The sequence below is a fragment of the Lethenteron reissneri genome, chromosome 18, assembly GCF_015708825.2.
Source record: "Lethenteron reissneri isolate LAM-NWPU_2019-01 chromosome 18, ASM1570882v1, whole genome shotgun sequence".
NCBI lineage: Eukaryota > Metazoa > Chordata > Hyperoartia > Petromyzontiformes > Petromyzontidae > Lethenteron > Lethenteron reissneri.
In genome coordinates this window covers 15,463,955-15,481,114 of record NC_083796.1, presented here as the reverse complement: position 1 = coordinate 15,481,114, position 17,160 = coordinate 15,463,955, and the positions used below count along the sequence as shown (strand labels likewise).

At 55.6% G+C, this 17,160-nt stretch overlaps 1 protein-coding gene across 1 annotated transcript in view; it reads left to right on the top strand.

Annotated features, from left to right (window-relative positions):
- The first annotated feature begins 5,328 nt into the window (after positions 1-5,328).
- The window catches only part of LOC133343928 (inactive tyrosine-protein kinase PEAK1-like), a 57,745-nt gene continuing 45,913 nt past the window's right edge, over positions 5,329-17,160 (top strand). The window contains exon 1 of the mRNA XM_061553951.1: positions 5,329-5,477. The gene's annotated coding sequence lies outside the window, so the exon portion shown is untranslated. The remainder of the gene's footprint in view (positions 5,478-17,160) is intronic.

Here is a 17,160-nt window from a genome sequence, read left to right as displayed (position 1 = left end):
GCGTGATTCTCAAATGTCCAGGCAACTGTTTCTACTCTGTTCTTGCGTGTGGTGGCAGCAGCGATACGTGCAGAGGCACAGTGCCAATGTCGATAGATATTGGCCACGACGAGAGGGATTCGGGAGAGAGTTTGTGTAGTTTTCTGTTCCTCCTCCTCCTTTGAAGGAGCGCACACTTGAGTGGTTCACCACATGGTTGTTAGTTTGGGCTGCACGGCCACAATCTGTGAACGCACCCCCTTGAGACCCTGCCGGTTGGTATGCTATTGATATTTACAGGACAACATACGTTGAATGTTGTTTTATTGTTTTATTACCGTAGGGTCCTATTTCAAAATCTATACATTTCAGGAGTCTCCTCTCCCTTTGGGAGCTTCCGAGACCCGCCCGTACTCTGGGTGATGTCTCCCAATGAGTCCTGTGCCTGTTGATCCACACACACGTACCCATTGACGAATGAGCAGTGAACACATTTGTTCACATGTATTACATTGTATGCAGACATATTTCCAGATTAATAACCACGAAGGTGATTAAATTACATGAGCCATAATAGATTTTTGGTACAGATCTAAAAAGTGAAATGTGTGTCGTAAACTCTCCTGCCAACCGACACAGAAATTTCAAAGGTCGTCACGTGATGAACACACGCGCCAAGTTCTCAGCGCGTCAGCAGCACCGCCGCTGTGTCGTTGGAGAGCGACCCACACACACCACGTGGAACGACTGCGTACAGACGTGTCGCTGGTACTACAGCCAGCATCATCAGACAGCAGCCAACATGGTGAATATGTCCTTGTCGTTGGCCTTAAATAGGAGCTGCGAGGTTATGAATGTGCGCCCACAAGGGAGCTGGAAGTGTTACATTAAATCTGCCCAACTTACGGTGCAATCGGCTTATTGTCTTTAATGAACGCGTCCTGTGGTCCTTCCTTGAGCCGAGGAGACTTTCCAGCGGTGGCCAGAGGTGAAACTTCCCAGGGGATGGGGGCGGTTCTGAGATGTCAAGGTTGTTAAAGTCAAGTGACGTTGATTTCGTGAGACCAGCTGAGAGTGTGTGTATGTTGAACTTTTTTCGCACCGTACGTAGCCAACCGTGCTGATTGGAGGTGTGGGGGAAGGAAAACAAACTAAGCACAATAAGCAGTTCTAAAGAAGTTCGTTTGCGATCTATTGACCAGGATAGAGTCGCGTTTGCAAGGGTAACCTGGGTCACCAAAATGACAACAGCAAACAAATGAAATAAATTACAGCAATGATGAATTTAATATAAATCGGCGCAAAAACAACTGCGTCACGTGAGAAATCGAATATACTGCAGAAACATAAATCTGTAGCGCGAGTCGGATCGTGAAAGATTATGTTCAAACTGATCATAGCACAATCACAAAATGAAGCCACAGAAACAAACAGATATAGGATGACTGTTGTACTAATATGTAAACAAACCAGAATGCAGTATTTGCCAAATGCAATTGCAAGTGAAGTTACGATGGAAAATCGACAGATTAAATAGCGCCCTACATCAATAACGAGCACATTCCATGTATTCCGTCTGGTAAATATCAATACAACATCCATTAAGGCCCCAAGGAGGGTCGTGCCGCTGAGCGCTGCCGACTCGATCCGGTTTGTCTGCATTGCTCGCCGGTCCCGGGTCACGATCCGCATTCCCCATGGCCCCGCCGCTGCCGCCGCTGCTGCCGCTGACCCTGAGCTGTGGTTCGGGCAGTGGCGCTGCTCGTGACGGCGCCACGCGCCCCGCTCGCTGCCCGCCAGGGCGCAGGTCGCCTTCGGCGTGAGCGGCACAGCAGGGCTGTAGCCCATCGATAGCGATGCCTTACAAGGGAACGACGCGTTTGTAGATCTAAGTGCTGGTGAAGCAGGAGCAATGTCCGAAACGTCGCCTGTTATATTTTCCTTTGAGGCCACGGCACAGTCGAGTTCTGCTATTGACGAATGCGTCGTCGTTGTTGTTGTTGGTTCTCCTTGTGCACCACTGCCAACGCAGCGCGCGTCACTTCCAGCCGTCTCTCCAGCCCTGCCATGGCAATCCATGACACCCTCCACGGGGGGGGGGGGGGGGGGGGTTAGTGGGTTGGGGGCTACGGGGGCTGGAGCGCTCCGCAGCACTCCGCATTGTGAAGTTACAAACATTGGCGAGGGCGTCACGTGTCTCCTGGTCTCTGTGTCTCCTGGTCTCTGTGTCTCCTGGTCTCTGTGTCTCCTGGTCTCTGTCTCTGTGTCTCCTGGTCTCTGTCTCTGTGTCTCCTGGTCTCTGTGTCTCCTGGTCTCTGTGTCTCCTGGTCTCTGTCTCTGTGTCTCCTGGTCTCTGTCTCTGTGTCTCCTGGTCTCTGTGTCTCCTGGTCTCTGTGTCTCCTGGTCTCTGTCTCTGTGTCTCCTGGTCTCTGTCTCTGTGTCTCCTGGTCTCTGTGTCTCCTGGTCTCTGTGTCTCCTGGTCTCTGTGTCTCCTGGTCTCTGTCTCTGTGTCTCCTGGTCTCTGTCTCTGTGTCTCCTGGTCTCTGTGTCTCCTGGTCTCTGTCTCTGTGTCTCCTGGTCTCTGTGTCTCCTGGTCTCTGTGTCTGTGTCTCTTGGTCTCTGTCTCTGTGTCTCCTGGTCTCTGTCTCTGTGTCTCCTGGTCTCTGTGTCTGTGTCTCCTGGTCTCTGTGTCTCCTGGTCTCTGTGTCTGTGTCTCTTGGTCTCTGTCTCTGTGTCTCCTGGTCTCTGTCTCTGTGTCTCCTGGTCTCTGTGTCTCCTGGTCTCTGTCTCTGTGTCTCCTGGTCTCTGTGTCTCCTGGTCTCTGTGTCTGTGTCTCTTGGTCTCTGTCTCTGTGTCTCCTGGTCTCTGTCTCTGTGTCTCCTGGTCTCTGTGTCTGTGTCTCCTGGTCTCTGTGTCTCCTGGTCTCTGTGTCTGTGTCTCTTGGTCTCTGTCTCTGTGTCTCCTGGTCTCTGTCTCTGTGTCTCCTGGTCTCTGTGTCTGTGTCTCCTGGTCTCTGTGTCTCCTGGTCTCTGTGTCTGTGTCTCCTGGTCTCTGTGTCTCCTGGTCTCTGTGTCTGTGTCTCCTGGTCTCTGTCTCTGTGTCTCCTGGTCTCTGTGTCTCCTGGTCTCTGTCTCTGTGTCTCCTGGTCTCTGTGTCTCCTGGTCTCTGTGTCTGTGTCTCCTTGTCTCTGTCTCTGTGTCTCCTGGTCTCTGTGTCTGTGTCTCCTGGTCTCTGTCTCTGTGTCTCCTGGTCTCTGTGTCTGTGTCTCCGTGCCCTTTCTGTGTGTTGCGTCTCTCTCTGTGTGTCTCTGTGTCACCGTGCCTGTGGCGAGATGCTCACTACATCGCCTGGTATACAGGAGGCTTCGATCCCGACCCTGGTGTATCTCGAGGTCACATGTCTCTCCAATTGGTCGCGTGAATTTTTCTCGGGTCCTCTGGTTTTTCTCTCCACATTTAGAAACATGCGTTTAGAATATCTGGCTGCTTTTGATTTCCGCATAATAAACCACTTCGTTGAGCTATCATTTGTGGCCAGTGGCCTTTACTTGGGCAAATACAAACGAGTTACTTTCGTTGAAGCAACCCAGTCGTGGCGAACACGAGGTTGTAATGCTTTGCCGCCTGTGCCCTATCTCATGTGGAAATCCCGGTGTGGCTTCAATTACATCACGGACCCCCGGGCGAAGGTCTCTGACCACAGAATAAAGACGCGGAAACCTCAAATTGAGAGTGTGAGCATGACCCGTGGCAGCGCTCACACGTGCGGGCAGGTTCGATGACAGCGCCTGACGTCTTCCTACTCAGAGTGAGCTGCACCAAACACGGCCGTGTGGCCTAAAGATGCAGAAAAAACGTGATAGCAATTTGAAATCTAGACGCGACTGGCTTCATCCTCACTGGTGATCATCAACAGTTCAGCTGTGTACTGGACTCATGCTGGTTTTGTGATTGCCACAATGTAACTAACCCTCATTCGTTGAAATCCAACGGTTGCTTTTGGTCTGATTGCCATTTGCCTCGTTGCTGTATTTATTTGTTTAGCTTTTGTCATTGTGGTGCCCCAGGTCATTCTTGCGAATCAGACTCCTATCCGGCTTTCTCGAATTCTCGCCTGGTTACACGAAATCAACGTGGACATTGAAACCTGTGTGTATGATGGGAGAACCCACCACCACAGTGGGAGGAAGCTGCGGGCTGGAAACAGAAACAGTAACACGCGAAGGTGCTGACGCTGCTGCTGCTGCTCACACACAGCAGGCTGCAGGCAGGGAGGCACCAGCCGTGCACGCCACGTGAGCGCTGCGCAGCGTGGCAATGCTCTCAGCCTAGTCCAGACCACCAACTCCAAATAGAGTCGGCGATCGATGCAGTAATACGGCCACATATTTTAGCTGTCAGTTAAAAAGGGTTAAACGTGTTTCTTGCCGAGCATCTCTTTATGTGCGGCAAACCGGTTACCGCTTTAAAGCCGGCTTTTTTCATGCGGTTACCGGTAATGCAAACAACATTTTTTTAAACAACCCCACAGCCACAGCGCACGACGCCGCTCGTGGCCGCTACAAGGAAACAATTCCCTTCTTGGATCCCATTCTTCTCGTGCCGCACGCTCCGAGCCATCGCCCCCGCCCTCCCCGCCGCCTTGGGGAGCGCAGCGGCGGCGGCGGCAGTCGCTTGCCGACAGCGGCGGGGCTGGGGGGGGCTGGGGGAGGAGGGGGGGCGAGGGGGAGCGAGGGGGGGCGAGGGGGGAGGAGGGGGGAAGCGAGGGGGGAGCGAGGGGGGCGCGAGGGGGGAGGAGGGGGGGGCGAGGGGGGAGGAGGGGGGGGCGAGGGGGGGCGAGGGGGGAGCGAGGGGGGAGGAGGGGGGGAGCGAGGGGGGAGGAGGGGGGGGCGAGGGGGGGCGAGGGGGAGCGAGGGGGGCGCGAGGGGGGAGGAGGGGGGGGCGAGGGGGGAGGAGGGGGGGGCGAGGGGGGGCGAGGGGGGAGCGAGGGGGGAGGAGGGGGGGGGCGAGGGGGGAGGAGGGGGGGGCGAGGGGGGGCGAGGGGGGAGCGAGGGGGGAGGAGGGGGGGAGCGAGGGGGGAGCGAGGGGGCGCGAGGGGGGAGGAGGGGGGGGCGAGGGGGGGGCGAGGGGGGAGCGGGGGGAGCGAGGGGGGGGGATGTTGAGAGAGAGGGGCGGGAGGAGGCAGGGGAGGAGGAGACTGTGGGCGAGTGAGAGGAGGAGCCGAGGCGGAGGAGGAGGGGGGGGAGGGGTCGGGGGAGAGGGGGACGAGGGGGGAGGGGCTCGCGGTGCCGCCTCCCCGCGCTCCCTGCGAGAGGCGCAGAGTTCGGAGAGAGAGGAGAGCGGCAGCAGCAGCAGCAGCAGCAGCGTGGGAGACCAGGGGTACCAGGGGGACCAGGGGGCCCAAGGGAGACCAAGGCGGTCCCAGGGGGACCAGGGGGACCAGGCGCCCCGTGCTGCTACCAGGACCCGGGTTCGACTGCAGGAACCTCCAGCTTGCAGGTGACGCAGACGCGGGTACCACCACCACCACCACACACAGGCACCACCACCACTACCACCACACAGGCACCACCACCACTACCACCACACAGGTACCACCACCACCACAACCACCACAACCACACAGGCACCACCACACAGGTACCACCACCACTACCACACACACAGGCACCACCACTACCACTACCACACACAGGCACCACCACCACCACTACCACACACAGGCACCACCACCACCACCACACACAGGCACCACCACCACTACCACACACAGGCACCACCACCACTACCACCACACAGGCACCACCACCACTACCACCACACAGGTACCACCACCACCACAACCACCACAACCACACAGGCACCACCACACAGGTACCACCACCACTACCACACACACAGGCACCACCACCACCACTACCACACACAGGCACCACCACCACCACTACCACACACAGGCACCACCACCACCACCACACACAGGCACCACCACCACTACCACACACAGGCACCACCACCACTACCACCACACAGGCACCACCACCACTACCACCACACAGGTACCACCACCACCACAACCACCACAACCACACAGGCACCACCACACAGGTACCACCACCACTACCACACACACAGGCACCACCACTACCACCACCACCACTACCACCACCACCACCACTACCACACACAGGCACCACCACCACCACTACCACACACAGGCACCACCACCACCACCACACACAGGCACCACCACCACTACCACACACAGGCACCACCACCACTACCACCACACAGGCACCACCACCACTACCACACACAGGCACCACCACCACTACCACACACAGGCACCACCACCACTACCACTACCACACACAGGTACCACCACCACCACCACTACCACACACAGGCACCACCACCACCACCACTACCACCACACAGGCACCACCACCACTACCACACACAGGCACCACCACCACTACCACCACACAGGTACCACCACCACCACCACTACCACACACAGGCACCACCACCACCACTACCACACACAGGTACCACCACCACCACCACTACCACACACAGGCACCACCACCACTACCACTACCACCACACAGGTACCACCACCACCACCACTACCACACACAGGCACCACCACCACACACACAGGCACCACTACCACCACCACCACTACCACCACCACTACCACCACTACCACCACCACCACTACCACACGCAGGCACCACCACCACTACCACACACAGGCACCACCACCACCACTACCACACACAGGCACCACCACTACCACACACAGGTACCACCACCACCACTACCACCACTACCAAACACAGGCACCACCACCACCACTACCACACACGGGTACCACCACCACCACCACTACCACACACAGGCACCACCACCACCACCACTACCATTACCACACACAGGTACCACTACCACCACCACTACCACTACCACACACAGGCACCACCACCACTACCACACACAGGCACCACCACTACCACACACAGGCACCACCACTACCACACACAGGAACCACCACCACTACTCACACAGGTACCACCACCACTACCACACACGGGTACCACCACCACCACCACTACCACACACAGGCACCACCACTACCACACACAGGCACCACCACCACTACTCACACAGGTACCACCACCACTACCACACACAGGCACCACCACCACCACCACTACCACACACAGGTACCACTACCACCACCACTACCACACACAGGCACCACCACCACTACCACACACGGGTACCACCACCACTACCACACACAGGCACCACCACCACTACTCACACAGGTACCACCACCACCACTACTCACACAGGTACCACCACCACTACCACACACAGGTACCACCACCACCACCACTACTCACACAGGTACCACCACCACTACCACACACAGGCACCACCACCACTACTCACACAGGTACCACCACCACCACCACGACCACACACAGGCACCACCACCACTACTCACACAGGTACCACCACCACCACTACTCACACAGGTACCACCACCACTACCACTACCACACACAGGTATCACCACCACCACTACCACGCACAGGCACCACCACCACCACTACTCACACAGGTACCACCACCACCACCACTACCACACACAGGCACCACCACCACCACCACCACACACAGGCACCACCACCACTGCTCACACAGGTACCACCACCACCACTACTCACACAGGTACCACCACCACCACTACCACACACAGGTACCACCACCACCACCACTACCACACACAGGTACTACCACTACCACACACACAGGTCACCACCACCACTACCACACACAGGCACCACCACTACCACACACGGGCACCACCACCACTACTCACACAGGTACCACCACCACTACCACACACAGGCACCACCACCACTACCACACACAGGTACCACCACCACCACTACCACACACAGGCACCACCACCACTACCACACAGGTGCTACCACTACCACACACACAGGTCACCACCACCACCACTAAAACACACACAGGTACCACCACCACTACCACACACAGGCACCACCACCACTACCACACAGGTACTACCACTACCACACACACAGGTCACCACCACCACCACTACCACACACAGGTACCACCACCACTACCACACACAGGCACCACCACTACCACACACAGGTACCACCACTACCACTACCACACACAGGTACCACCACAACCACTACCACACACAGATACTACCACTACCACACACACGGGTACCACCACTACCACTACCACACACAGGTACTACCACTACCACACACACAGGTACCACCACTACCACGCCGTGTACAGTGTGCACACTGTACACGGCGTGTACATGCAGCCCGCACACGCCGCGTGACACGTACTCCATAACACGCAGCACACACGCAGCGTGACAGTACACGGCTCAGTACAGATCACACACACACAACACACAGCAGCATACACAGCAACACACACAAACACAGCAACACACACACACAGCAACACACACAGCAACACACACAAACACAGCAACACACACAAACACAGCAACACACACAAACACAGCAACACACACAACACACAGCAGCACACACAGCAACACACACAAACACAGCAACACAAACACAGCAACACACACACACAGCAACACACACAAACACAGCAACACAAACACAGCAACACAAACACAGCAACACACACAACACACAGCAGCACACACAGCAACACACACAAACACAGCAACACAAACACAGCAACACAAACACAGCAACACACACAACACACACACAGCAACACACACACAGCAACACAAACACAGCAACACACACAACACACACACAGCAACACACACACACAGCAACACAAACACAGCAACACACACACACAACACACACAGCACACACAGCAGCACACACACAGCAACACACACACACAACAACACAACAACACACACACAACAACACACAGCACACACAGCAGCACACACACAACACACACACAGCAACACACACACACAACAACACAACAACAACAACACAACAACACACACAACAACACACACACCACAACACACACAACAACATACACAACAACACACACAACAACAACACACAACACACACACACCACAACACACACAACACACAACAACACACACAACACACAACAACATACACAACAACACACACAACAACAACACACACAACACAACAACACACACACAACAACAACACACACAACAACAACACACACAACAACAACACACCACAACACACACAGCAGCAGCAGCAGACGGAGGAGGCTTCCCCACGAGTACGCGAGGCGTCCGCATGCTCCGTGGTTTCACGTCAGATCGCTCGAGATGAACGGGTGATCATTAAGCGGATTACAACAATTGGTCACGAAGCGCCCCATTACATCTTGGCTGTCATTGCACTGCGAGGCATCGTGGGCATAGTCGTGCCATGCGCATCGCTGGATTTATCCCGTCACATCGCGTGCAGTGTTATTTGTAAAAAAAATGAATTTTCAGAAATAGATTTTATCGCGCCGAACAGGGAGTGGAGTGGCAATGGACGCAGTGGCAGGGCGAGGTGTGAGTGGCAGGGCGAGGTGTGAGTGCAGGGCGAGGTGTGAGTGGCAGGGCGAGGTGTGAGTGGCAGGGCGAGGGGTGAGTGGCAGGACGAGGGGTGAGTGGCAGGGCGAGGTGTGAGTGGCAGGGCGAGGGGGAGTGGCAGGGCGAGGTGTGAGTGGCAGGGCGAGGTGTGAGTGGCAGGGCGAGGTGTGAGTGGCAGGGCGAGGTGTGAGTGGCAGGGCGAGGTGTGAGTGGCAGGGCGAGGTGTGAGTGGCAGGGCGACGTGTGAGTGGCAGGGCGAGGTGTGAGTGGCTGGGCGAGGGGTGAGTGGCAGGGCGAGGTGTGAGTGGCAGGGCGAGGTGTGAGTGGCAGGGCGAGGTGTGAGTGGCAGGGCGAGGTGTGAGTGCAGGGCGAGGTGTGAGTGGCAGGGCGAGGTGTGAGTGGCAGGGCGAGGTGTGAGTGGCAGGGCGAGGTGTGGGTGCAGGGCGAGGTGTGAGTGGCAGGGCGAGGTGTGAGTGGCAGGGCGAGGTGTGAGTGGCAGGGCGAGGTGTGAGTGGCAGGGCGAGGTGTGAGTGGCAGGGCGAGGTGTGAGTGGCAGGGCGAGGTGTGAGTGGCAGGGCGAGGTGTGAGTGGCAGGGCGAGGTGTGAGTGGCAGGGCGAGGTGTGAGTGGCAGGGCGACGTGTGAGTGGCAGGGCGACGTGTGAGTGGCAGGGCGAGGTGTGAGTGCAGGGCGAGGTGTGAGTGGCAGGGCGAGGTGTGAGTGGCAGGGCGACGTGTGAGTGGCAGGGCGAGGTGTGAGTGGCAGGGCGAGGTGTGAGTGGCAGGGCGAGGTGTGAGTGGCAGGGCGAGGTGTGAGTGGCAGGGCGAGGTGTGAGTGGCAGGGCGAGGTGTGAGTGGCAGGGCGAGGTGTGAGTGGCAGGGCGAGGTGTGAGTGGCAGGGCGAGGTGTGAGTGGCAGGGCGAGGGGTGAGTGGCAGGGCGAGGTGTGAGTGGCAGGGCGACGTGTGAGTGGCAGGGCGAGGTGTGAGTGCAGGGCGAGGTGTGAGTGGCAGGGCGAGGTGTGAGTGGCAGGGCGAGGTGTGAGTGGCAGGGCGAGGTGTGAGTGGCAGGGCGACGTGTGAGTGGCAGGGCGACGTGTGAGTGGCAGGGCGACGTGTGAGTGGCAGGGCGAGGTGTGAGTGGCAGGGCGACGTGTGAGTGGCAGGGCGAGGTGTGAGTGGCAGGGCGACGTGTGAGTGGCAGGGCGAGGTGTGAGTGGCAGGGCGACGTGTGAGTGGCAGGGCGACGTGTGAGTGGCAGGGCGAGGTGTGAGTGGCAGGGCGACGTGTGAGTGGCAGGGCGAGGTGTGAGTGGCAGGGCGAGGTGTGAGTGGCAGGGCGAGGTGTGAGTGGCAGGGCGACGTGTGAGTGGCAGGGCGAGGGGTGAGTGGCAGGGCGAGGTGTGAGTGGCAGGGCGAGGGGTGAGTGGCAGGGCGAGGGGTGAGTGGCAGGGCGACGTGTGAGTGGCAGGGCGAGGTGTGAGTGGCAGGGCGAGGTGTGAGTGGCAGGGCGAGGTGTGAGTGGCAGGGCGAGGTGTGAGTGGCAGGGCGACGTGTGAGTGGCAGGGCGAGGTGTGAGTGCAGGGCGAGGTGTGAGTGGCAGGGCGAGGTGTGAGTGGCAGGGCGAGGTGTGAGTGGCAGGGCGAGGTGTGAGTGGCAGGGCGAGGTGTGAGTGGCAGGGCGACGTGTGAGTGGCAGGGCGAGGTGTGAGTGGCAGGGCGAGGTGTGAGTGGCAGGGCGAGGTGTGAGTGGCAGGGCGAGGGGTGAGAAGCGGCGGCGGCGTTCACCTCGCCTCTGTCGCAATGGAGCCACCATCCCTCGCTGTTGGCCGACACAACTAACGCGGGGAGACTTCCCGTGGACGGGTTGCTGCAGGAGGCATCTGTAGCGGCTCGTTGCCACCTCGTGCCGACATCAACAGATGTCGTGGTGCTCGCCTAGATGGTCATGTATGTGTTGATGTCATTCACGTAAAAAAAATCACATTCCCCCAGCCAAGGCGAATCATCATCATCATCAGCAGCAGCAGATAGTCAAATCACGCTGCTGCTGCTGTCTTACTGGGAATCAATGCCCTACTGTCATGCAGCCCCATCCGTCCGGTTTTTCCGTACAAAATATCGCTAGGGTCCTTGCGCAGATTACAACAAGATAAATTAATGTTCCCTTCACATTCCTTTCCCTCCACGTGAAGAATGAAGGTGTTATTTACGCGTCCCAGCAGGCCCACGGCCTTCTGGGAGTGCGACATCTCAGCAACATTCAACACGACACTAACGATGACAGCGTCGAACTATGACCCGTATCTAACAGAGAGGGGGGCCCTTGCCCATGAACATCTCGGCAGTTTACCAGCAATTCGTTTAAATGAGCCTGAATGCTGTTGACACACAATGTCGTAACCAGTCCAAAGTTTGCTATGTTGTTGCGTTGTAAGGTGTTCAGGCTGTGTATCTCAAACGTGATCCCGTCGTTGTGCTGCGAGCGAGAAGAAGAGTGAACTTGAGCCAATTTGCATTCTCGAGTTTCCCCAGCAGCACTGCTCTGGCTTCATCAAACTTGAGGCCACGCTCACTCGGCGATGCGAGGTCGTGCACGCGTTTCGCAGACTTTGCGGCGTGAGCATAGTGGGTGCTTGAAATTGATGTAATTACCAGCGACTGCTGAGTTCACGGAGATTCTTCCACATTTATAATTGCATCGTCCCTGCCATCCCTCTCCCGTTTTCACACTTGCCTAGTGGAGGAGTACATTAGTCATCCTTCCACCAAAATTGTAAATATTGTTATTGATGTTTATCTAACCACTTTCCGTATTGTGGTAGTTTGCTTTGTAACTGCCCCGTGTTTGTGGAAGCGTTTGTCAGTGCTCTATTGGGCACTCCAGGGTTGTTTTCGGTGGACCGATAGCGTCTAACGCAGCGACACACACACACGCACACACACAGGGGTCACGCGGTTGACCTCACACATTCCTGTGGAGAACGCTTACTGCATTAGGGCAGAAAGTGGAGGTTTATCTGGCCCTCCTAAGATCTGGGAGAGCGGGTCCGGGTATAGAATTAGTATTCGGAAGGAGAACTCGGAGCATTAGTTGCAGCTAGGCTGGTCTTGCTGGTCACTTGCAGTTAAAGTCACAGAGAAGAGTTCATTGCGTAAAGATCCGCTGTTGTGGTTATGTCTGCAAGGAGCGTTGTCTGATTGTTGTGCTCCATCACGAATGCGCGCGGCACAGTAGGCAAATGCGCCGGTGTACGTTGCGGTGTGCAGGCCTTGCGTTCCGTTGATTCCAACAGACTTTGCTCCGCCGGACGGATAGTGACTTGGCGTGCCAGTGAGGCACACACAGTGACTCAGCCCTTGCACGGTGTGAAGAGTTCCTGTGATTGAGGGTCACAAACACATTCTTTATGAAGGCATATCTTTCCGCTTGGGGTGCATGTAGATCCACAGACACATGATCTCTTTACTCGATACATGTGTTGTTATTGTAAAAAAATATATGTTCTTAAATCTACAATCCTACACAATGTATCTTGAGCATAAATTATAGGTTTTGATCAATTCGTATTTACATCACACTGAATGTTATCGGTTGTAGATCGACGCTAAACCACATGTTTTAGAATCCAAGTTATGTTGTGTTTTGCTATACGGTGGATAATCTAACAAAATTGGCAGATGTCATGCATTGTAAGTTTTTCCGTGTGGATAGCCCTATTGTTTTGTGCATTGTCGCGTGCATTTGGAGTGAGCGTGTTGATGATGATGATGCAGCGTGCACGCTAAATTGAAGCATCTTGTCGAAATTCTATGAATCTCCTTTTGTCAGTGCGTGTTTATTTGCTGTGGCGGTGCTATTCTGGCTGCTCTGTTTACTATGACCACGGCAGCTTTGAGGAGCGTCGACCGTGGGGCGATTTAGTTTGAGTGTAGAGTCGCCTTTTCACAGCCCCCCGCTGTGACATGGCGTCAAGGCATCCCATCAGCCCTCCCATTTCATAAAACGAGTGCACTCTGTCAGAAGCCAACAGTGTTTGTCCTCGAGGAAGACTGGGCCCTACCATAGGAATGTGGATACTTGATGGTGCGCAAATGGAGCGTTAAGAACTCCCGGGCAGTGTGCGGAGACTCTGGTCGCCACCCAGAGCAGAGCCACGGGACGTGTAACAATTCGTAAACACAGGGGAGGTGGCATCGTCACCACCATCACAGCGGCAATGCACCACTCCGCTACTCCTCGAGCAATCATTTGGTTCGACGGCCTTGATGTAAGACTACAGCTGCTGCTCGACATCAACATCAGCCACATGAGGAAGCCGAGGACGGGCCGCTCGACTGCTCGTTTGAGCAAGGAGAGGCGTCGCCCGGGCCCGAAGGCCACGGTTGTCTCTGCTCATAGGGCCACTGCATCCCGGGCTGCTGCTGCTGCTGATGGCGTTGCGTTGCGTCACCGGTGTGCCAGGGACACTGGCACGTGGCTCGCGTCGCTGTGCTATGATGAGCACCGACAGCGCACCACTGGAGAGACGCTGCAGGCTGCTCAGTTGCTCTGGCTTTCGCAAAGCTTAACAAGTGCACGTGCATTTGAATGAAAATCATAGTTTGGCTTCCTCGTTTAGTATAGGCCAGTGTGCTCTTGGACCTTTACAAGCGATATGCCTGCACTGTCAGATGCCCTCTCTGCAATCGCCATTCCAGCGTATGTCAAGAGAGATTGGTGTCATGAAAAGCAATATTACTTTAGATTTGCATTTGTCTTAATGCTGATCATTGTTTATTAATTTTAATTGTCATTTGGCTGCAAATGTTTATAATTTTTATACATGTGTAGTGACGTCGCGGGTGTCACTGTGTAATGCCGGCCCCAGAGAGGCACGGCGTGCGATGTATTGACATCGCGGGCACCGCGTGGATGTGGGTGCAGTACCGGCCCTAGAGGGGCTCGGTGAGCGCTGGCTGGCAGTGCTGAGTGGCACCACGCTCTGCGTGCAGTGCCGACACCTACAGGATAGGGTGTGAGAGTGCCGGCCACGGGAATGGGGTTACTATAGGCCGTGGCACTTGGGTTGACCCCAGTGGACACATGACCAGTTGAGTCTACACAGGGCCCCCAAGTGGGGGCTAGGGGTGGTCACGTGTCAGGTCCAAGATCCTGCTCGAGGATTCGAGAAGGTGGTCGCGGCTAAGGGCGGGGCCAGCCACGCCACGGAGGATATAAGCCGGGTCCCTGAGAGGGACCGGCTGCTGTTGTTCATCCTGAAGGTTCTACGTACTATGTTCTATGAGTCACCAACACGTGGACCTGGACCCATGCTGTGGTCCGGTAGTTGTAGCTAGTCATGGTGTAATTAGTGAAGTTAGCCTGGTGGCCACCACCACAGGTTGTTATCTGGTGAAGGGGCAGTGACCCCGTGTGTTGGTATTGATAAATGTGTTGCCTCCAAAGAGTACGTCTGCGACTCAGTTGAACTCACTACACATGTGCCGTGTCAGCGATTCGGAGACAAGGTTTTCCATGAGGCAACTTCTTTATTCAACACCTTCACACTTCACAGGTTCGCCCATACACTCTCCTTGGTCGTCTAGCCTAGCCTAAACACAACCCTGACCGTGTAACACCGATGGTGCTGACCGAGACAGCCAACAACTCTCTGGCCGCGCAATATCTAGCGAAGACGACAGCGAGGACGAGACGAGTCCACTCCCAGAACCGGCAGCCCTGAGCTCCCGCTCTCAGCTCCGTTTATGCTACCCAGCGCGGCCTGGCTCCGCTCTGGCCACGCCTCTCTTCTCGAACCCACTAGCAGGTTCCAGGGGCTTCCAGATGGGGTCTTCCATGACCATTGCCCCAGTTCCTCCGCCCTGCCGACACACACAGCCGTGTATATGCTCACCGGCGTGTGTACTGCTTGTCCACCGCAGTTGCCGCTGCTGGGCACCAGCCGGCACTATTACACTACACAAGTCACTTGTTATGTAATATCATTGACTTAAAATCAAGTCACTTGTTATCGCTTGATGTCAAGTCTCTTTTCAACACGAGCCATCAGAATATCTTTAATGTACCATGAGAGATGGCAACAGTGTAGGGAGGCCTTCATCCAGCAGTCGACAGCGGCGATGGTGAATTAGGACAAAAAATCCATAACCCCCCTGACCCCGACACGATCAATGGCACCAATCTAACTCGAACCTGAACTCGAACTTTAACTCTTACCTGAACCTACTTGAAAACTAATATAACCTTTACTTATGCTATAACTTGACCTTAACCTAACCCCTGGCCCTAAACCTAACACCAACCTAGTTTTTACCTAAACCAATTACTAACCATAACCTTTAAAAAAATAAGCAAGATTTTCTGCTCAAATAAACATTGAAGTTGTGCTCATCTCCGTTTTCCAGCCCTGACCCAGCAGTGGAAATTCCACATTCCTGTGGCATGGTGAAGTCTATCGATAGGGCAACCACTGTCAACTACCCCACAAAGTGGCACTCGGACCCTGTCCTTAGCTCGTAGCATAATCCAACCGTAGCCCTAAGACCCACGGTTATTATAACTGCGGTGAGCGCTCACCTTGAAGCAGAGCGCCAGAGCTCCTGGTGATGGCCGTCGGCTCCACGCTGTTGGCGATGCCCTCGTTGAGGGAGGCAAATGCAACGTGTGACGGTAGCGGCACACGCCGCGAGACGCGATCCCCACGCCCTCACTTCCCCGTGTCCCCAGCATCCACGCTGGGGACGACGTAAACTGCAGCTTACCCCGACCCTGAGTGACCGAGCGCCATTGCCACCACCGCTGCTTCCACCACTGCCTGTTTGGTGGCCGCGATGTGGATGATGAACCTGTGGATGATGCTGCAGAGTCTGTGAATGTATGTTGAACTTCTTTCACACCGTACGTAGGCAACCGCACTGTTTGGAGGGATTCTGAGAGTTTTGCATTTTTCAAAATAAAAATGATTTCAAGAGAAATGTAGTTTTTTGGTTCGGAGCAATCATGTGCATTGTTATTAAATTATATATAATGTATATGTTGATGAGCAGGAGTCCTGGCATGATTTGCGTCACTACGTGTCCCACTGTTCCAGCCGGGATGTTCGGCAGAGCTCACCTCTCTTGTTGGCCCTGGGCCCCAGTGAATCAAAATTCCACATCGCTATGGAGAGGGCCATTCCTACTATAGCACACACCCACTTCTGACTAACTACAGAGTGGTACTTATTTTATTGACCCAGGAGGGATGTTGATGATGGGCTGAGTAACGCATTCTGGTGTGATATTAACACGCTCTCTTTCATCACGACTCTCGCACTTTGCTATCGTCCGCCACCCAGACGGTTATTCAGTGTCTCGTGATCAAGACGGATCACGCCTCGTGTACGCTGACGTGTGTCGCAGGCTTCAAGGTTCACTCTGGCAGTCTTCTACCACCCAGCTTTAGGTAATCTTCTGGTCTGGTCACTGCCCAAACGTTGATCACCCAGGCCAGAAGCTTATTTCTAACCCGAGCAGTGGCAGACATCACTCATGG